The 23289-nt window shown below is 34.2% G+C and overlaps 1 protein-coding gene across 4 annotated transcripts in view; it reads right to left on the bottom strand.

Moving 5' to 3' along the window:
- Positions 1-23289, bottom strand: part of unc-13 — a 477247-nt gene that overhangs the window by 359368 nt on the left and 94590 nt on the right. The window lies entirely within an intron of this gene.

Raw genomic sequence — 23289 nt, 5'->3', positions numbered from 1 at the left:
CAAAGCGATTTTGTTACTTTAATTGAATTATGTGAAATAACTTGGGTTTTTCCGCTGATACTTTAGGAACATTCTAGAGTTAGAATTTACGAATTGACTTAAGATATTTTTACGACTTGTGCCACTTAACACTTGAATTCGGTATTCAAGAGCCAATATCATTGTCAATATAACGATTTCTCGTGTTTGTCTTCGAACGAGAAATATATGGATGTTTGTAAACAATAATTCTAAAACAGTGCTTTGACAAGGAAACTCGTACCATAGAAGTTCGAATATGGAGCGTCGGTTAAACGGAAAACCGTATTTCAGCAAGCAAATTGTATGCAAATACCGACTTCAAATTTAAATAAATTATGCTATAACGCTGGAAATGTCGCGGTACAACATCATTATTCAAATGTTTGAATCTGCTTATTGACTTCAATTCTGATATTTATCAATATTATGCTTCGGTTAACATATTCAGAAATGTAATATCAGTATAGGTGGCAGTCGAAAAGGGATGGCTGTAGCTAATGAGAAAATTTTTATATCCAACTAAACAAAATCACTTCAAGTAAATACGCTTCAAACCTGTTGCATTCAACATATTCAAAGAGAGGAAAAGAATATTGTATATATTTGTGTCCAAAATGAAGCGACTATCGATTGTTTACGTGATTCAATGTAGTTTTCAGTTATTTTCGTGACGAATATACATATACTAGCTGACCCTTCAAACTTCGTACCGACTTAAATTTGATAAATATTATGTTGAGTTATCAGCTGAATCATATTTACTTTTTTAAATTGCGTTTGTGAAGCACGAAGTCGTGCTTCACCGCTTAGCCGTAGATGTTGTATCAGGAAAACAATAGATTGATACAAAAACCAGTAGAAAATGTATCTTACAGAAACATACCTACTCACTATGTGATAATTTTCACTATTCACAGTTAGGGAATGATTATTATAGAAAATGAACTGTGTTATGACTGGCTTTTGAATCTGAATCAGTATAACAGTAATTCGAGAATTAAAACAGAATAATTACTGCAAAAAAAGTAGACCTAACAACACTGAACAGGACGCTCCTCACGTACGATTTCTTCACCATCGTCATAATCTGATAAACCGAACGTCTTCAATATATTTTTTCGATTTTTCAAAATTTTCAATAGCTACTCTGCTGTTTCGAATTAGGATAAATCCAGCTAATGAAAATAATGAAAATTGGCCCAGCAGTATTATGAGATTTCAGATTTCCACCAAACAAACTCGCTTACGACTAGTTTCGTTTTCAATAACAAAAACGAACAACTTGTTTTGGTTTCGAAAACAAACTCGAAACTTGAGTGCCACCAAACAGACAAAATTTAGTCCGAGTCGCATGTTTTATTGTGAAATGTTGTCTGTCGTTTTCACTACACGAACAGTTTTAATCACTTCTTCTCTAGAAGATATTTTTAATGATTGCGGATTTTTTTGTAGTCGAAACTCTTGAGCAAAAGGCCAAAAAAACAAGATAATGTAAGAGGTCATTGTTAATAAGACGAGTAGGTTATGGAAGACATTAAATTTCGAAGAACTGAGACCATCAAAATTCATATCCACCACGGATTAAAACTTTGAATAAAGTTATAATGTCACATGAACCGTTTCCACATAGCGAACTCTGTTTACAAAAACACAGACAAAAACACCGAAACCTTTTGATCTTTCCTGCCGATTGGACATTTCATTTTTGACAAAAATAGTCGCCCGCTACACAAAGTTTTCAAGTTTGTTAATATGACACCTCAAGTTTTTGCGAAATAATTTTATATATTAGATATCAAAAGGATCAGGTTCAACATTGTTAAATAAATACATCAGAAGGACTTTCAGGATCATTATCATTCCTCCACACACCTTTACCAGAATACAGTTGCTGCATTCAATAGACTATTGCATATTTCATTAATTTCCAGAGAGAGTCGAGTTTGGTCGAACAAATGGCGGTTAACATTGGTTATAAGTTAGATATTATAGACTCCATTCTTTCCAAAAAAACTACAGAAGCAAGCCACGGACCTGGTCTACCAAAATTCAAGATGCGATAACGCCAGTTATAGGACATTGTCATATTTGGGTGAACCAACCAATAATATTGCCCGTTTTTTGAAGAAATAATACGTAAACCTAGCTTACAGAAGGAATAATTGTCTAAGTAAATTTATTAAAAATAATAAAGACCAAACTTCGGTGTCGGATAGATCAGGAGTATATAAGCTGACTTGTCCAAAACTGTATATTGTCCAAACAGGTAGAACATTTTCACGAAGAATTAAAGAGCATAGAAGTAGTTTTTTGAATAGAAAGATCAATTCCACATTTGCAAACCACCTTTCAGCAGGAGGACGAAAGTTCAATCATGAATATGATGTGTTACATTTAGAAAAGAAGAGTTTGAAACTCAATCTTCTAGAATGTTCAGAAATCAATAGATTCGAAAATTCGGGTGATTTGCTGAGTGATCAATTGGAATTGAATAACTTCCCGTTACTAAATATTTTTTCAAATGTGGAAACTGGGGTATAGGCTCAGGTAATTTAATTCATTACAAACATAGGTAAAAATCAGGTACTTGAAATGTAGGTACTTCAAATTGTAAAATATGGTATATTAAGCATTAAATATGTAGAATTAGTAGGTAAAGACACGCCCAAAGAAGACATTGTTTGGCGAAACACGTGTTGCGTTTTTGTAAAATCGTTTAGTGAAAATCTCGCAATAAAGTGTTTTTTGAATGCGTTAGAGTTTAATTACTTCTGATATTTGCTCTATTTTTTCATTCATTGATCAAACAGACAAATAACTTTGAAAACTGTTTTGCAAAAGTGAACTAAACGACGCTTATACATTTTAAATGGTAGCAGTCATGGTGAAGCGTGATATAAGTTGTTTACATAAACTGACTTTGTTGGGTCTTAGCCAGAAAAACTTCGATCGTTTGAAGTGTTGTTCTCGACCAATACTCAGTAAATTCTATTTTATTTGGCACCAAATAGTGTCTCAATCCTTATTAGACAATAAAACGACCTACTTGTTACCGCACTCACTCTCGGATCCTAAGCAAAACACTTCTTCGCCGCGCTCTGAACACTTCTACCACGAAAAAGTTCACTGAAATTTGCGACCGCGTCGAATTTTCCGTTATACGTGTATCCTCCACGACCACTTACTGACTTTATCAGCAAAAACAATGTCATGATCGTGATAAATGCGAAAAAGAAGTGGTGGGTCGTGGAAAAGACCTCCGACATTGCTCCTCATTGATTTAACTCGCTCAGTTGGAAACTAATGCTGCCGGCATTAGCCATGGGCTACAGACACATATACAGGCCTCATACAAGGTTCATATTGTGAGAGAGCGAGCACTCTAAGCTTGCGTTGAGAGAGAATAAAAAAGTTACACGGGCTCGTACAGGGTTACCGTCTGAAATCGTCTTTTGTTTGTTCATAGATCAAAATCAATATCCAATAGAAATGAAAATGAGTCTGACGAAACATATTCTGGAATTTGTGTTTTGCCCGATTACTTGTAGGTCGGTCTGAATTGGCCCACTCTTTCGTAGCAAATGAATCGATAAATAGTAATTTGTTAATTTTCAGTAAAAACGCCTATGACACTTCAGAAAGTATAATACAACTTGATACGATTTTCGCAAAGCCTTTGACAAAGTAGATCATGGCAGTCTTTTACAAAAATTGAATTAATATGGATTTACAAAACATTCATTGGAATTGTTCGAAAGTTAGTTGGAAAATTGATTTCTCATAGTGAGACGTTATGATAACACATCTGATAATTCATTGATGATGTTATTTGTTAATACCTGACCTGACATTATGAGATCAATGGCATCGAGGACTGTCTTCAACTCTCCCTCAATCTGAAACGTGTTGAGCAATGGTTTTTTCGCAATAATCTTCCTTTAAACGCTAGTAAATGTAATGTAATGCCATACATGCTAAAACATCGTCCATTTCCATATCAATATTTAATAAACGATATTTCACCTTAACGTTCTCTCACATTCACCAACCTAGGTGTTACTTTCTACATAAAACTTCCCTTCGTACCACACATTGAAGCCATTATGTCTGCTGCAAACAGAATTTATAGATTTATTGGAGTAATCTCCAGAGATTTTGCGGATCCATCCACATCGAAAATCTCGTACTATGCGTTCGTCAGATCAAAATTAGAATATGCATCCATAATCTGGAATCCATCTCATCAGTTGTATGCAGGGTAAGTTAAATCAGTACAATGTCGTTTCCTAAAACTTCTCTCCTATAGAACAGGCAATATCTATCCACCAATTGGATTTTCCCATGATGCATTGTTAGCTAGACATGCTATGAATAGCTTGAGTTGCCGTCGTGATTTTCACTTCACAATTTTTTTAAACTGAATAATAATTTAATAATTGACCTGCATATTCTGCAAAAACTGAATTTCAATGTACCTAGACCAACCTCTAGAGTAGGTAATCCTTTTTATCTGCCAACACCATGTACAAATATTCTGTAATGTTCACGTCTGCACCTATAGGATCTAACTATAATTTTAATGTTCCCCACCATATATTGACGAAAGCAACAAACTGCCCTCTAATTATGCCCATCAAGTTATACAACAAACTACCTATCTCTCTTAAACAGCTATCAAACCTGCATTCCTTCAAAAAAAAATTTTAAAAAACTGTTACATGATAATACATTTTGTTCCCTCAATGAATACTTCCAGGCTGATTTGGAAATATTAATAACTTGATTGCAACAGTTTAGACTGTACCTCAATGAATACTTCCAGGCTGATTTGGAAATATTAATAACTTGATTGCAACAGTTTAGACTGTACTATTTTCAATTGTCATATTTTTCTGGCTATTGGCCTATTCATTTACTGATCCATTTCTGAGATTGTGTCTTCTTACTTCAGCTGAATCTACATGTATTGTTTTTATCTTATCACTTATTGTAATTGTATTGTATTGTGATTTAACTTGTTCTGTAGTTGGGTGTAACCTGTACAACAATGTATAAATGAATAAAAATTAATAAATCAATAAATGAATCAATAAATAAACGATATTATGAATAATGAAATCAAGTGACCATTGATGTTATCTTGGATATCATTTCATGTTCCTGTTCGTCGTACTTGTTCGTCTACTATGTTCAATATACCTTTGGTATTACTTATTAGGAATCCCTTTGTAGCCATGTTTCAACTAACAACATATCAACACCAAACTGTTTTAGCAGTTTGAGTAGAGAACAAACTCATCATGGAGTTCAACTTTTCTGATACATTTTTAATTATACGGACATTTTTAGAGAGAAATTAAAAATTTGCTATGAAAATTTTAACATGACTGGTGCAAAGTTTCAATCACTTGGCTATTTTCTTAAACAAACCTTTGATTTCGAAAAAGCAGAGGTAACTAAAAAAATGCAAATAATGTCGATAGAACTATTACTATTATTATAAATTTTAAATAACAATAATATTATAGAAAATACAAATGGGTACAAAAAATTACTTATTGATTCTAAATGAGGTTGTCAAACACTTATAGCCTACATTTCGTATGTCGTTCTCCACGTTCAATACAAATTATGGTCCTTCTACTGACATCTGTAACTGCATTTTTAATGAATCGGGGATTTATATTTGCACAGCACTCGCGAATGGTATTTTCCAGATGTTGTATGTCAGTAAATGGTCTATTTCCGTACACTCTTTGTTTTAGGTAACCCCACAAGAAAAAGTCTAAAGGCGTCAAGTCGGGTGATCTAGGTGGCCAATAATGTTCCCAGTTACGTCCAATAACTTTGCCTCTGAACATTTGTTGGAGGGACTATTTTACAGCAACCGTGTGATGTATTGGTGCGCCATCAAGCTGATACCATAGGTCATATTTAATATTTAAAGGCATATTATCTGAAACTCCACTAACCTCATTATTTAAAAGGTTGAGATAACCGAAGGATAATAAATTTTTCCCTGAAGAAAAATGACCCAATTATTTGGTCGTTAAGTATCACACACCCTAAATTAGTTTTGAAGAATACTGATCACCACATTCAACTGTGAAATTGGGATTTTCTTGGGCCCACCATCGGCAATTTTGAGAACTAACCGTTCCATTTGAAGAGAACGTTGCCTCATCTGTCCATAAAATTTTATACGGAAACTTTACATTTTCTTCTCTCTCGCCTTGAAACCAGAATGAAAACCCCAACGGACATCAAAATCTCGTTCCTTCAATGTGTTAATAAATTTTGGCTTGTAAGGCCAAAATTTATTCTTTGATAACATTTTTCTAAAACTTTCTCTCTTGTAATCGGTATTATATCGGTTATGCTCGTTCCTCCTCATCATATTTACTTGGAGTGTGCTCTTTCTTAAATTGATTTGCTACGGATCCTGTTTCTCTGAGTTTCGACATTATCCTTGACACAGTAGTATTTTGAATATTTTTTCCTGAATGCCGTTCATTGAAAATGTTAGCTAAATGCCCGTATTATGTATTCTCACCACATATTAAAACTATTTCTATTCTTTCCTGAAGAGACAACATTATTGCAACAATAACTGTTAAAACTTTGACAAGTAAATCAACAACTTGACACTACCATAGCATGCATTTTGTTTGTCAAGACCTACTTAAAATTTTCATTCAACGTGATTAAGCATCCTCACCGTCCTAGTTAGTGTTCATAAATAATCTGTAAATACTGAAATATTAAAATTTCAATGTAATTTCAACTCTAGTAATTTTATTACTACTTATTGCAGTTTTTGAGTTGTGTCTGCTTTTTCAAAATTGAAGGTGCTGACGTTTTAAGAAAATAGCCAAGTGATTGAAACTTTGCACCAATCATGTTAAAAATTTTATAGCACATTTTTAATTTCTGTCTAAAAATTTCCGTATAAGTAAAAATTTATCAGAAAAGTTAAACTCCATGATGAGTTTGTTATGTATACATGAATTGATGACAATTAACCGAACTTGTTTTTTAAAATAAAGGGATATCTGTCAAAAATAAGCAAAACGTTAACTTTATCCTAGTTGCATAAAATTTGGCATATGGATATAAAATTACCGTAATCACAACTTTTTCAAGTAACTTTTTGTTAAATTCGAAATGCACTTTTTCAATTTTTTTCAAAAAAAAAGAGTTGAATTTGACAAACACTGAACGTCAATGGGTCGCAGTTGGCCGCATCATTTTAAGTTAAATTTAAAGCACAAACAAGTGCCGAAGTTAAACTTCATTGAAACTTTTCGAAAAAAAGTTTCCCATATGGTGCGCACTTTAATGGTGACACTGTATATGTATATATATATATATATATATATATATATATATATATATATATATATATATATATATATATACATATATATATATATATATATATATATATATATATATATATATATATATATATATATATATATATTTATATATATATATATTTATATATATATATTTATATATATATATTTATATATATATATTTATATATATATATATATATATATATATATATATATATATATATATATATATATTTATATATATATATATATATATATATATTTATATATATATATATATATATATATATATATATATATATATATAATCTTTTGTTTGATCCCGTACAATAATGTATATATAAATTGAGACAATATTGAATACATATTATGATGATATCAATATTATTTTACGTAAAATATTGACCTCAGTTACTTTGGCAATAAAGTTCAGCAATATTTCGTATTTTCTATTCTCTTTCCCGAAACAGTGAAAAATGTATTTTGAAGGCATCATGAATATTTGAAATGACGGAAACTATAGAAAATAGTGAAAACTGAACGAGTAGGGGGCGGTATACTTCTGTCAACATTTTAATCAGACACCCTGCCACCTTCATATTTTGTTTTAGTGTTAACAAAAGGAAACGAAGAAATATAGCAGTGACGAAATCAAAAAACCGGCCGTCGGAGGCGGTACAAATTTACCAATATTTTTAATAGAGTCTCTGCCACTTTCATATTTCGTTATAGTGGTGACAACTGGAAATAAAAAAATATGTCAGCAGTGAAATCAAAAAACCGACCGTCGGGGGCGGTACAGATCCAGCAATATCTTTATTAGAGATTCTGCCTCCTTCATATTTTGGTATAGTGTTAAGAAATGGAAATAAAGAAATAAGTCAGAGGTGAAATAAAAAAACCGACCGTCGGGGGCGGTACAGATCCAGCAAAATCTTCATTAGAGATTCTGCCACCTTCATATTTTGGTGAAGTGTTAAGAAATGGAAATAAAGAAATATGTCAGAGGTGAAATCAAAAAACCGGCCGTCGGGGGCGGTACAGACCCAGCAATATTTTTATTAGAGACTCTGCCACCTTCATATTTTGGTATAGGGTTAAGAAATGGAAATGAAGAAATATGTCAGGTGTGAAATCAAAAAACCGGCCGTCGGGGGCGGTACAGTTCCAGCAATATTTTTATTAGAGAACCTGCCACCTTCATATTTTGGAATGGTGTTAAGAAATGGAAATGAAGATATATGGCCGAGGTGAAATAAAAAAACCGGCCGTCGGGGGCGGTACAGATCCAGCAATATTTTTATTAGAGAGCCTTCCACTTTCATATTTTGGAATGGTGTTAAGAAATGGAAATAAAGATATATGGCCGAGGTGAAATAAAAAAACCGGTTGTCGGGGGCGGTACAGACCCAGCAATATTTTTATTAGAGACTCTACCACCTTCATATTTTGATATAGAGTTAAGAAATGGAAATGAAGAAATATGTCGGGTGTGAAATCAAAAAACCGGCCGTCGGGGGCGGTACAGATCCAGCAATATTTTTATTAGAGACTCTGCCACCTTCATTATTTGGTATAGTATTAAGAAATGGAAATGAAGAAATATGTCAGAGGTGAAATCAAAAAATCGGCCGTCGGGGGCGGTACAGATCCAGCAATATTTTTATTAGAGACTCTGCCACCTTCATATTTTGGAATGGTGTTGAGAAATGGAAATAAAGATATATGGCCGAGGTGAAATAAAAAAAACCGGCCGTCGGAGGCGGTACAGATCCATTTGATTGAATATAAAATTTATTTTTCAATAATTAACACGTGTGGACATCTTTACCGCCCCCGAAGACCGGTTTTTTATTTCACCTCTGACGAATTTCTATATTTCCAGTTGTGACCACTATAACGAAATATGGAGGTAGCAGAGTGTCTAATGAAAAAAATGCTTCATCTGTGCCGCCACCGATGGCCGGTTTTTTGATTTCACACCTGACATATTTCTTCATTTCCATTTTTTAGCACTATACCAAAATATGAAGGTGGCAGAGTCTCTAATAAAAATATTGCTGGATCTGTACCGCCCCCGACGGCCGGTTTTTTTATTTCATTTCTGACATATTTTTTTATTTCCAGTTGTCACCACTATAACAAAATATGAAGGTGGCAGATTGTCTGATTAAAATCAGACAGACAGGCAGACAGAGAGTATACCGCCCCCTGCTTGGATTTTTCGTTTAGTTTTCACTATTTTCTATAGTTTCCGTCATTTCAAATATTCATGATGCCTTCAAAATACATTTTTCACTGGTTCGGGAAAGAGAATAGAAAATACGAAATATTGCTGAACTTTATTGCCAAAGTAACCGAGGTAAAATATTGCATATATTTCATCTGTGTGATTAGACCATATTGGTCTGTTAGGAAACAAAATATTAAATAAATAAATGAAAATATTCTGAACATTTCATTCATTTTTATTGTTTCATCATACTGATGATTTTATATTTTTATATTTTAGATTATCAGCTCATATAATTCGACAAATTTATTTTCTCATGCGTAAGAAGTTTTCATAATTTTCCAAAATATGGATATATCTAAAATATACTAGGCAACACTTCGAGAATCCTATTTTCTGTGCAAAATTTCACCACCACAAATAAAACTCACTTGTGAAAATCATGATTTCACTGTCACATCCCGAATGTTTTCACCCATGTCTGATATTTTATAATGGAAAATGTTGACATCCCTCCGTGATCCGAGGATTTATTTCATCCATTCCCTTACTTCTCCTCTACCTGTGTGACGCAGGTGGTGTTGAGAGTTCTTCAAATCAAATAACTTCGATGTTGATATACTTTATTTTTTATTGGTTTCATTTTGTGGTTTTCACGGTTGGACACGAAAAAATGTACCATGCAATAATTCATGGATTACTTCGAAGTAATTTACTTGGACACGTGGCAGAAAAAGGTAAGTATGTGCGTGTGGTTAATTATATAATTAGATTCTGTCACTGTTAGGTTACTAATACTTTGTCATTATTGAATTGGAGGCAAAGTTTCAAATAAAAAACGGAGCAGAAGTTACATGGCAATTCGATTTCATTAATAAAAGCGATACAGAATCCGCTGTATTGAATTTACTTTCTCGATTAACAGAGACCCTAGATAATTTAAATACATTTCTACCTGTTTTTGAAGACCTAGCCAAGGCCTTTGACAGGGTTCTCACGAAAAATTGATGAATAAACTCTATACTCATATGAGTTCGACACCCGGCAATTAAAATCTTCTGAAATTACCTATCACACAGAAAACAAACTGTTAAAGTTGCCAACAGCATCAGTTTTCACCGCGAAATCTCTATTGGGGTACCTCAGGGCACAGTTTTGGGACCCAAAATATTTCCAGTGTATATCAACAGCATAGCCAAAATTAAAAACTTCAAAGGCCATTTCGTCTATTTTTCAAGGACAAAATATAAGCGCTACAGGAAAATACGTAAGGCTCTCTAAGAGCGGTGCCTGTGCGAAAGTAATGATTCAAGTTGGATTTGAATCGCTGTAGATTGAATCCATTTGGAAAAACGTTCTCAGGAAGTTTATTCCACATGAATGTAGTTCTCCAAATGAAAGAGTTCTTAAACAGTGAAGGTCGAGGTGTACTGAGTTGAACCTCAAAACGATGAGCAGCCACAGTGCGCCGCGTATTTCTGATATGTACAACAAGCCGAAGAAAGTTTGAAAGAAATACATATATAGCTAAATGACAATCTACTCAACCTCAATGTCTTAAAATCATAATTCACATATTTCTAAAAAATAACCAACAATCCGATATGCAAATGATTCACATTCATAAGCCTACTTGCCCAAAAACATTATGTATAGTTGTCCAAGTATTGAAAAGGTTAAGGAAATTAAATACCTCGTACTGGTTTCCAACCAGCATATCAGAGTTGGGTAGTATCCGATTAATTCTATATTCGGATACAGTATCCGGATACTTTATATGTATTCGAAAGCTGTATTCGGATGTTTTTCAAATTTTGTAGTCAGTATCCGTATTCGTGGCCAAATTTGTAAGTATCCGAATACCGAATATTTTTTTCGATCTTCGGATACTTTTAAATTATTCGATGAATGAGAACCAGACCAAACAGCCCCATTTTATGCAGGCGTATCTCGTCGCATTTTGTCGGGCATCTTCGATAACGGTGAAATACAATTTTAGCACATTGCCACCTCGAAAAATGAGTTATTAGAGTGCCTCATATATCAAAAATGTGCACTTGGGGCTTATTTTCTTCCGTTTATGGGGTTGGGACACCCAAACTCAAAGTTCAGCATCCTCGAAAACGGGGTGAGGTAAGGCGGTAAAATCTTTTACCTCCTGAACAATTTCATTCATGTTTCAATGTCAAAACCAAAAAAAAAATCTACTTCAATTATTACGGAAGATACGGGAGTGTTTCCATAAGAAGTGAGACAAATTTGGGTTTTTCAGGACTGAAATTTTTCCAGGAAAAAAGTGTATTCGTAGTAAGTTGGTAGTCCTGATCACGAATCTGAAGGAATTTTGAGCCTATTTCGCCCCCTAATATTGTTTACCGTAAAAATGGGGTGTTCCATCGCGAGTGGCGAACAGTGTATATCACTTTGACCAACCCCATTCAGGTGGTAGGTGCATTTTGAGCATTTCCATCAGTCCCGAGAGTTTCATCGTTCTACCTCGAATATTACGGAAGATACGGGGGTGTTTCCATGAGAAGTGAGACACCCTGTATTTCTGAAGGTTCAACATCTTGTTAGTTCATAAAGTTTGAAGGGTTCTCTAAGTGTAATGCATTCGTTGATAAAAGGTAGAATTGAAACTTCTAGCATAGTCAACTCCTGAGGATGATAACTTCTTGTCGAAACTCATAAGATGATATTCGGAGAAGAAATGGGCAATGGAAATAAGCATCAATAAAATTCCTTGAAGCGTTCACTTGATACTGAATTGCAGGTTTCCTTGAGATTCCTTTGTTAATCTTGCATCTAGGAAAAAATCCTCCAATGTAGTAATAAAAACAAAGGTAGCAGTTTAGGTGACTACATTCTTTTTATACTTTTACAACAAATAAAAGTATCGTAAAGTCGGAAGGTAACTGGGTCATTTCAAACGGGTAATCAAAGTGAGTAATGCAGAATGAATTTACGAATGCTAGTACGTTTTATCGTGGATGTGACGTAGCGAACAACTTGTTGGTATTTCTGTAGACTCTTTCCATGTAGGAAAGACCACGTTCAATTTCTGGATTCACTTGCCATGTTGTCTAGTGCCATTTTTGTTGAATTACACTTTTTGTATTATTTGGATTCTCATGCAAATATACTACGAATACTAATTTCACACATGTATCACCCATACAGGCTGATGAAAATTACTAAAAACAGGTTTCAGGATATTAATTGATGTTTATGCTGTCTTTTTACACCGTCATCCAATTCTAACTGTTATAATTCGTAAAAAATCAATAAACTAAGGATTTAACGAGATATTTTACAAATTCAAGACCCTGATACGTCAATATATTCCTCAATGTTATAAACACATTTAAAACTATGAATGTAGTTTTAAATTTTCCAAGGCTCAGTGACTTCAGAGACGAGTAAAGATGAATATACAAATGCGAGTTTAGTGAATTTATCTTACTAATTATTAATTTATGTGCAGGTTCAATAACTTGCAGATCTCGTTCCAAATGCATGATTATCACGTTGTAGTCAAATATATTGACGTTTTCATGAATCTGTATTGAAACTTTATAGATATATGAAATAAGACGACAGTGCCCTTTGTTACTTGCTTGCTATTCTCATGGGCTTTTTTGACATTAAAAAATACTGATAGAGTTACCTGAATGTTCCCAAATCAGAATACCATATGACATAACTGAGTGGAATAATCCATAGAAGGCTCTTTTGTGCTTCAATGAGCTGACCACATTATTCAATCGTCTTAGAACTAATAAAACAGTAGAAAGTGTGCTAGTCACGAATCGTAAAACTATACTTTTAGTTGGAGCTTTGCTAGAGCATAACAGCATTATAAAGGCTCATCATCTGCAAACAAGGTATAATTTTCTGGTTTTTTGAAACCATTGATATAGGTCAACAACAATAGTGGACCTAAAACGGAACCCTGAGTAATGTTATGCTTCATTTCTGGTTTTACAAAACTGAATAGATCATTGAAGAATAGTGGACGTGAAATGGAGCACTGAGTAACACCATGCTTCATTTCTGGTTTTACAAAACTGCATAGATCAAAAACAATGCCGGACCTAAAACGAAGCCCTGAGTCACGCCATGGTTCATTTCTTTGAGGTCTGACTTTATGTTGTTCATTTCAACATATTGGTACCCATTGGTGAGATAAGACTGAACAAGCTTGAAAGCTATGCTTGTACACCATAGCATCAATCAAATAGCATACGATACACAGTTTTCTTCGAAAACCATATTGTGAACTGTTGGAGTAGAACCGTTTTTCAAAGTAAGAAAAAAAACGATTTTTCAAAATTATCTCAATTACTTTCCTAATTGTACATATGCGAATTAGGCGGAAATTATACGGTGAAGATTAAATTTTTTTTTTTTTAAATAAAGGTATCACTTCAGAGACAACATATCTTTGAGAAGTGTTTTTATTGTAGTTATTTTTTCTTCCTTTCTTTGGAAGTTTCCCACATTTTTTATTTATTGATGGTGAAGTAGAAAAACAGCTTGTTTTCATAAAACAAATAGCAAAGATTATGAACCAATATCTTTTGAAATTTCATTAATTGAGCACATATATACTCAATCTTATAGCGAAAAGTTTTGGCTTCATACATTTCAATATCAGAACCACTTTTGATGTGATCCTGATGAATATTTGAGAAACTTTGGGAAAGTTACTGAAATACGTATTTCTTCTTTGTTTTTCTTTCTTAGTTTCTTAACAACGTGGACACATCTTCAGTATTCCATTACCAAAATATACTATAATGGTACAATTGACTAAGGCACAGAGAATCGAAATATTGACGATGATTGATTATAGAAATCATGCCACATAACAAAATTGATTTTGAGCAAAATGAAGGAGTTTTGAAATTTCATTGTCCTGGAATTTCAGAAGACAAACAGTTGGATGTTTTACTGACTAACAAAAAAGCCCCATAAACTAGATCGCAGTTGAACATTCACTCACTCAATCGTTTATTTTTTTAATATTTAAAAATCAATAAATGGTATCCATACGATAATAGTATATTATGCAACGATCATGTAATGATGGTTATTAAGACACGAGCATTAACCGGGATACGAAACGAGCCAAAGGCGAGTTTTGTATGGTATATGCGAGTGTATTAATAACCATTACATGAGAGTTGCATACGCTATTTTTTCTAAACCCGATAAATAATGAAAGACTATAAATATTATATTTGTATTGAACACATTTACAGTAATTAACTCATATTTTTTTTTAAACACAAACTTAATGGTATTATCATGGATATATGAAAACTATAAAGATTCTAATTATATTTATATTGAATATAACAACTGTAATTAATCTGATCTTTTAAAAATATAGGAGTCGATGGTATTCTATATCGCTGTTTTCAGACATTTTGATAATATAGGTAGGTAATATGAAAACTGATTTTGACAAATAAAGCAATTAGTTACTTAGGTTAGAATCTAAGGAACAGGATTCTTGATTGAAAAATTATGGGTTTCTATTGGTTGATAATCTGTATCGTTATGAAAAATCTGTATCATAATGGATATCATTATGAAACGGATTATGGTCATATAAGTGTATTGTTAGAGTACGGGTGTAGAAAAAGATAATTACGACCACGGACAGGAATCTGAGATATAATAATGGAACAAGCAATAACGCATTTTTTTCAACCAAGTGATACTCTTCAATGACACCACCTTCTGTTTGAATGGTATTGTGACTAGCCAAAATTGTGGATATTGAACTACTGACAATCCACGTTGGAGAAAGGAGTCTCGTCTTAAAAATCCACAGGCAATCAACGTGTGGGCTTGGGAATCTGAATACTGAGTACCTGAATATTGGGACTATTTTTCAACGAAAATTAATTGACTGGTGAAAATTATCAGTAGTTGCTACAACAACATATTATTGTAACAATTTCTGCATTATATTCGAACAAGTCGTTGCTGTGATTTGACATATTACCTTCGTCCTCGCAGTCAACGCATGTACCACAGATGTTTACCGCACTGGCAGGCGAAACGATGGGTACTACAATTTTCATTCGATCACGGCCTGCCAGCTCGGATTTTGTTCTCTCTAATAATGACTCCGGCTGTGAAAGCATCTTTTCTTCCACATTGGTTGATTGGTGGACGCGGAATAATAAAACGGCCTATAAAATCTCCGGAGCTTACTCCGTCCAAAGTTTTGAAAGACCGATGAATGGAGGTCACAATAGAATCTCTGATGCAATGAGGAAAGTTACAATATGACTTTTGGAAACAAAGATCGACAGGCGACCTTCTATCGTATGTCACCCATAATTTGAATAATGCAATAGAAAAACATGGAGAATGAAGAGCTATTGCGCTTGATATTTCTGAGGCCTTTGACCTGTGTGACATGAGGGTTTGCTGGCCAAACTACGATGCTATGGCTTGTCGAAACATTTTTGTGTGTGGCTCTACAGCTTCCTGAAAGAACGTTTCCTGCAAGTGGCCCTCGATGGATATCTCTCGAACACTTTCACCATCAACGCTGGTGTTCCCCAGGGATCCAAATTGTCTCCAACCCTCTTTTTATTATATATCAACGACCTATTGGAACAAACCAAGAATCCAATATATTGCTTTGCTTACGACAGCACATTTGTCTCGTCATTCCATTTGGATTCCAGGACGTCGGCTACGGAGGCACATCTTCACCGGCAGCAGGAGGTTGCAAATCTTAATGAGGATCTATAAGTGATTTCGAATTGCGGTTGAAGTAACCAGGTTCAATTCAATGCCACAAAAACCCAAGCATCGGTTTTCTCCATGAAGACGAATGTCACCGAACCGGATATAATAATGTCAGGTCAGACAATTCCGCTTTTTGCTTCGATAAGTTTGTTGGGGGTTAAAATGGACACCAATGTATCTTGGCACAATCATATCACTGGAATTGCAAAGGCTGCTTCTCAAAAGCTTGGACCATTGTTCCGAACCAGAAAACTGTTGATGCTTTTGATGCTTTATAAAGCTCAGATCAGATCTTCTTTGGAGTATTGTTCTCATGTATGGAGCTCTACCCCCAAACATAACCTGAAGTTGCTGGATTCCATCCGGAAAGGATGCAACTTTGATAGCCTGGAACATCGAAGAAAGGTTGGAGATTTGTCTCTCTTCTATAGATACTTTCACGAGAGGTGTTCAAGTGACTTAACACATTTTATTCCACCAAGAGCGGTGTTTTATCCTTAGAAAAAGAAATTTTTTGTGATATTTCAAGCGACGCCTCGTGAATAATTTGAGCAATTGATAATTTTCAAGTGTTTTTACAGATTTAGTAGCAGAAGATGCATTATTTGTTCTTGAAATAGTTCATTTAGAATGATACTGTATGATTTACAGAAAGTACTTATATTCAACTATATAATTTGGTAACGAAAAAGAACGAAAGATTGTTCGTGACCGTTGGGAGGAATTCATTCCGCTTGTTTCATGAAAAATAATAAGAGGACAGTCATTTGTGATTATGAACTTGTTCTCTTTCAACTCTTTCCATATATAACAATTCAGACATTCAAAACTCCTGGAAGTTATTTTCCCAAAAAAAACCAACGAGAGTTTTTACTGAACGTACTGCACAGAATTCATAAAATGACTAAAGAATACCTGGATTAAAAGCGAGTATTTTCCAAAACTTACGGAAGAAAATCTCTCTCTACTTGATAAATCGAAAAAGTTTTTAATTCCACGCTATATAATGTTTCCGTAATAATATTCAGTGGCAATAATTCAGTAGCCGGACGAAAATGAATTAATATTCCATGCAGACGAGCTTAATCCGCAGTCCGCATTGAATCGCAATAAATTTACCTTTCTGGATTCGGGCAGTTTTTGAAATACAGACGCATTAACAAAAAAGACGAGCCAGATGATCAGTTCAGACTACCGGTGTGTTTTCTTTCCCGGGATGTTTTCTTAATGAGGTTAAAGTCTTGAGAAAGATATTGAAACTTCATCCACATCATTTCGCAATAAGCAGCGGTTTTATGTCAGGCCGCAAGCCCGAAGGTTGCAGTCAATTCTAGGGACACATTTTCAATAAATCGAAAGCAATTTACTGTGATAAAGGGTAGTTTGTCAGTCTCATAATATGAGTGTAGGTCACGGAGCCCCGCAAGATTCAGTTCTCGCCCCGCTACTCATTACCATCTACACATCTGACTTCTCCTAAGTTTTTCAACATTCATACATATACAGACGACACTTGTACTACTCCGATAAAGTAAATCATCTTATTAATCACGAATAATCGCTTGATAGTGATATAAAAAAATCTTTTTGGGAAAGATAGTTTTTGGCTTTCTACTACTCCATCTGATACAAAAAAAAAGGGATGTATCAGATGGAGTAGTAGAAAGCCAAAAACTTTCTTTCCAAAAAAAATTAATCACTCCTAAAAATATAACCCCTTCAATTCAAAAAAAATCTTATTCAGATTTGCCAACAACACTGTCTAGGCCTAAATCCTAGTTAATCCTCTCTAATAATTGTGAAATTTACTAAGAGAATGAAATGTTTAGGACTTCATATAGATTACAAACTCAAATTTGTTCAAGTCAATACTCTCATTCAGAGGTCGTACGGTACACTGAAACATCTATATTCAAATAGACACTTTCTTTGTGGGTCACTCAAAATTGCCCTTTCTTAACGTACCTATTGATTCTATTTATGTTCAATTATTGCGATATCACCTATGGCCCTTCTCTCGATTCCAAAACTTCTGCACAAATTCATAAAGAATAATATGTAGCCTGAATTACATTATGTGAATCCTTCAATCAATCATGTGAATTGGTTAAAAATGCAAAGCAGAAAAAAATTGCATTTCGCCTGTTCAATTCACAAACTGATATAAAAACAACAACCCACTCATTTAATGAACAATTTTTTTCCCAGACATCAGATGCATTCAGTGTATATTATGACATTTTTTGTAATTTTTCATATCTGAAACGTCGTTGAGCGGAACAATAGCGCTCTGCTGAACTAAGTCACGTAAAATAAAGATAATTTACGAGTAGTAGATATTATTATTTCCAAGCAAAATCAAATCCTTGTCAGCCACCCAATTCTCACAACAACCCATATATGTTGAGAATTTCAACGGAAAATAATAGTTTGGTAACAACTACAAGTAATTTGAAACATCATTAACATTAAAACGACAAGTAATGCCAGAAAAAATCAAATATTTTTTTGAGATTTCATTCAATTCGAAAGAAGAAGGTCAATCTGAAAACAGAATATCATTATTTGAAATTATCAAACATTATGAATGGACTGACCCGTTACTTGATGAAAATTAGTTACACTGTCCATAATAATTGTTACACAATTTTCCCAAATATTTCAGTTCAAGTAGCTGCAAAATAGGGTATTTTTTCAAAAAGATTAATACCTAATAACTTTACGAGTCCATAAACGGAGAGGTTCTCCAGAATAGCCACCCAAATTCCCCGATATGAATCCAATGAAGAAGTTACAGGTGTTGGTACCTGATATTCTTCAGAATGTAAAGGAGGAAATCAAAATTCATTATACCACTATATGGTGCTCAGTTTGAACTCTTGATAAAGTAATTTTTTCTGTTCAGTTCCACTTTCTGGAATGTTGTGGAATTATCTCGAATACTCCAGAATGTTCTAGCCTGTTCTAGAAATTTCTAAAGGGTGCAACTTCCAGCACTCAAATCTTGAAACGCGCACCCTTCAGGTGAAAACGAAATGAGATTTAGAGGGCTACCACACCATGTCACTCCCTTGATCGTTCCACACTGATCTGGGATGTTTCAGAATATTACATTCCAGACTATTCCCGAAGATTCAAGAATGTTCTAAGGTATTCTGGAATGTTGTGTGATGCTCTCGAATACCGTAGATTGTTCTGGACTGTACTAGAAATATCGAGAAGGCAAACATTTTAGCCCACACATCTTTCAAATCACACCTTTCTGATGAAAACGTAAACTTTTTGCATAGATGAGGAATAGAGGGCTACCACAACATAAAACTTCCTTGATCATTCCCCAGTCATCAACCGAAGATGAGTGTAGATACTAACAATTGAAACGTCGTGAACTAACGTGGCTTGGAATCTCTTGACTTTTTATTTTTATTATTTCTTTATTTTTTGTTCAATCGTTCTATTTTTACTTGTATTTTATTTCAATATTATTTCATTTCAGGTTATTTTTGCTTAATATAATTGTTATTTTGAGTTATTCACTTTTAATTCTTCTTTGTTTTAGTTGTTTCAGGGATTTCAAGTCATTTTATATATTAGACAATGGAAGTCCGAACTAGTGAAATTCCGTAATGATCTGGGATATGCGGGGCTACTTTTAAATGTTCCAGATTATTTCCGATAATTTCACCATGTAAGAATGACGCATAAAATGATCCGAGTATGGAAAATGAAACACTACTTGATATTACCGTTAATTACATTATACAATTTATATGATTTCGAAGCTTGTCATGAGATTTGCCTGTGCAGAACTTAAACGTTTGCAGTTTACATGGATCTCTCTATTACCTGTTGGCAGTCTCAAATTTCAATGTAGGTAAGAATTGAATAAATCAATAAAATTACCGAGAACTCCGTACAACTGTCTCTTTAAAATATAGTCCTTTTCTAATAACATATCTTATTCTACAGTAAATGCTTTTTTTCTACCAATGTTTCAGAAACACGTTAGGCTATATTCTTCCGAAGTCTTTCGTTACCTGTGTATTATGCTAAACGTACTTTACGTGACAGAAGTCAATCACGATGGAAATATATTTAGTAAAATTAACATACCTTCCTCACTCCTATGAAATCAGTCACGCACTTACCTTTCATTTTGTTCCGATTATTTGCAGATCGTAAACTGATCACTACACTTCCGTCATCCCCTTTGTCCAGAAAGAAATAGGAATATGTGAATTACTCTCTCTAAAATTGTATTGAATGCATCATTTTGGTTTCTCTACAGTCAAGAATCCAACTTTCCTAGGCTAGTAATATTCATTTTTGAATTTATGTCGCATTGTTGAACTACGTTACAAACAGGAAATGCTTTCAAAGCATCACAGATAGATAATTCTGGAAACAGTAATCGATTTATTCGAAACATCCCTCATCCCAATTGGTTTCAGGAATATTTCCATTTTATTATAGAACTCTACATTTTAACTTATGGATTGCAGTGTTTCTCCAAACTTGTTCTATCAATAATCTCATCTCGAATCATGTTTATGTTCAAAACCCTTCCACTTGACATCAATAAAGAAACTCAATACAACCAATAGAAATTAAGCTACTGATATTGCAAAACAATAATGGGCAGTCTTTAATAACAAAGTTCCAACCACAGTGAAAGGGAAGATTGAAACAAAATCTCAAATGACTCAAATACTGTTCCAAAAGTATAGTGAAATACTTGACATGACATGTTACTTAATAATAATCATTTTGCAATTCTGATTCACGATCTACTTATTACTTAGTGTTTTGCAACACCTTTTTCTGCATATACCAACCCAAAATGAGAGTTTCAACGAGATAGCTTCGGCGTACAAATACTATTTTAGAATGATTAACTCACAAGCTCCTCTGGCAAATCTTTCAGTATTTGCGAACCACTCTGCATTAACTTTGTACTCTCTGAATAAATCAACAACTTCTTGCACGTTGTGCTTTGTTGAGTAATTAATCAGAAAAGCAGACTAGAAGATGATGTGAGAAGTAATAACTTAGAAATGTATGAATAATATATATTCAAAAGATAAATTTCGCGACTTCTTCGAATGGTTTTTATTTTGGAACATCTATTCATTTTATTTATTCATATTATATATTTTGGAAAGACTTTCAACTTCTCTCTTCGAAAACATTAAAACTTTCATGTTTTTTAATATCGAATTGAGTATTTTATTTTCGTTAACAGAATTTTTTCAATTCGTTCTTCTAGGTGTTTTCTAATTTATTATTCATATTTATAATGTACAGAATCCCAACTGCTGATGAACTTCTACATTTGCTATTATAATTTATGAGAATAAAGAAAGTATCGAGAACTAGAGAATTCCATAATTCATAATTGTCTTCATATACGGCTAGTACCAAACTTCTGGATCCCATATTTCAATTTTAAACAAGTTTTATTTGAAACTATCTATCTCGTATATAAAAATTTGCATCAAGACACACACGGGAAGTAATAGAAATCATAGTCTCTTGATTATGCTATTTTCACTTTTTGTTTACCTAATGGAAGTTTTCAAATTGAAACCATCTACTAAACGATGTTGTTCACATCATGAATGATATTTGATGATTAGCATAAATGCAACTTCCTTAAAATTTCCTACCTTAATATTTCAAATAATGTCACCAATATTCTCCAATGAGGATTTCATTTTTGATAATGCTAGTATACTGTTTTTTTTAATTCCAACCAATTGAACCCAAATTCATAGTTTTTTAGTATATTTTATGAAAAAGTGAAACTGCAACCTTTGCATATGAATGAATTCAACGAACATACCAGAACTGCAACCAAGTAACAAGCATACCAAATGTTTGCGTGAGAAAAGGAATGCTATCACTGAGCTATCTCTGTATCTGTATCTGTGATCCATTTTACATCCTCATGAGGAGTTGTCATCATCCATCCTCGCGGAACACACATTCTCTTATTGACGATAACTCCGGGCACTCGCATAGGACATGCCTGACGGTTTCATCTCCCTGTTCACACATCCTGCATAGAGGTGTGTCCACTAGCCCCATATTATGAAGGTATTTCCTTTGTTGACAGTGGCCAGTCAGAAATCCTACTGTTAAGCGTTGATTTTTCCTACTCATCGCTAGATATTTCTTCGGCGCCACTTCCAGGGTCGTCCAAGGTGATCCTGGCAAGATTGCATCTTTGATTCCATCCCATCTCTTTAGCTGGCTTTTTGGCTAGTTCCGCAATTGTCGAAGCCATCAGGCCGTAGGCGCCACTGGGTTCTAAAATTCTTAGTCCAGCCGCTTCCTTGGTATTGCCTAAGAGCCTGACGTGCCCTTGAACCCACCTCACGCTTTGGCTAAATCTTGGTGAAAATCTACTACTAGCCTTGAGCTAATACTAATATCAACATCAACAGATAAAAATTTGTTGACTCTCAACAAACAAGCAAGCAAAAAAATCGAAATGATTGGATCTGCCACAGCCAGAACTGGCCTGATACTCCTGATGGGCAGAAGAGACGCAGATCCACAAGCTAACGCAGACGTTCCTGTCACCATGAGACACACCACGTTGGAAAATATAACCCTCAATATCCTCCAAACAACATCGGACGATTTGAGAGAAGAAAATCCGGGCCAAAAGACCGTGGTGGGATGTAACCTGGAGTACCAATCAATTTGTCTGCTACTGCAACAGACATCATTCGCGGTACGCACGTTGACTACGAGGACGACAGTTATATTTCGAAGTATTGGTTGCGGATTTTCTTTTCTTCAATCGTGACTCTAGCCGTGAACGTTTATGTTTCAACATTGAACAATATTCGAAGCTGATACCACCACAATTTTGCTGTTAACCACAGCAAAATT

Source organism: Leptinotarsa decemlineata, unplaced genomic scaffold (assembly GCF_025532065.1).
Source record: "Leptinotarsa decemlineata unplaced genomic scaffold, Ldec_3_MD MMD2_tig00002974_RagTag_RagTag, whole genome shotgun sequence".
Classification (NCBI taxonomy): domain Eukaryota; kingdom Metazoa; phylum Arthropoda; class Insecta; order Coleoptera; family Chrysomelidae; genus Leptinotarsa; species Leptinotarsa decemlineata.
Note: the sequence above shows the minus strand (reverse complement) of the source record. Positions and strands in the feature narration are given on the sequence as shown.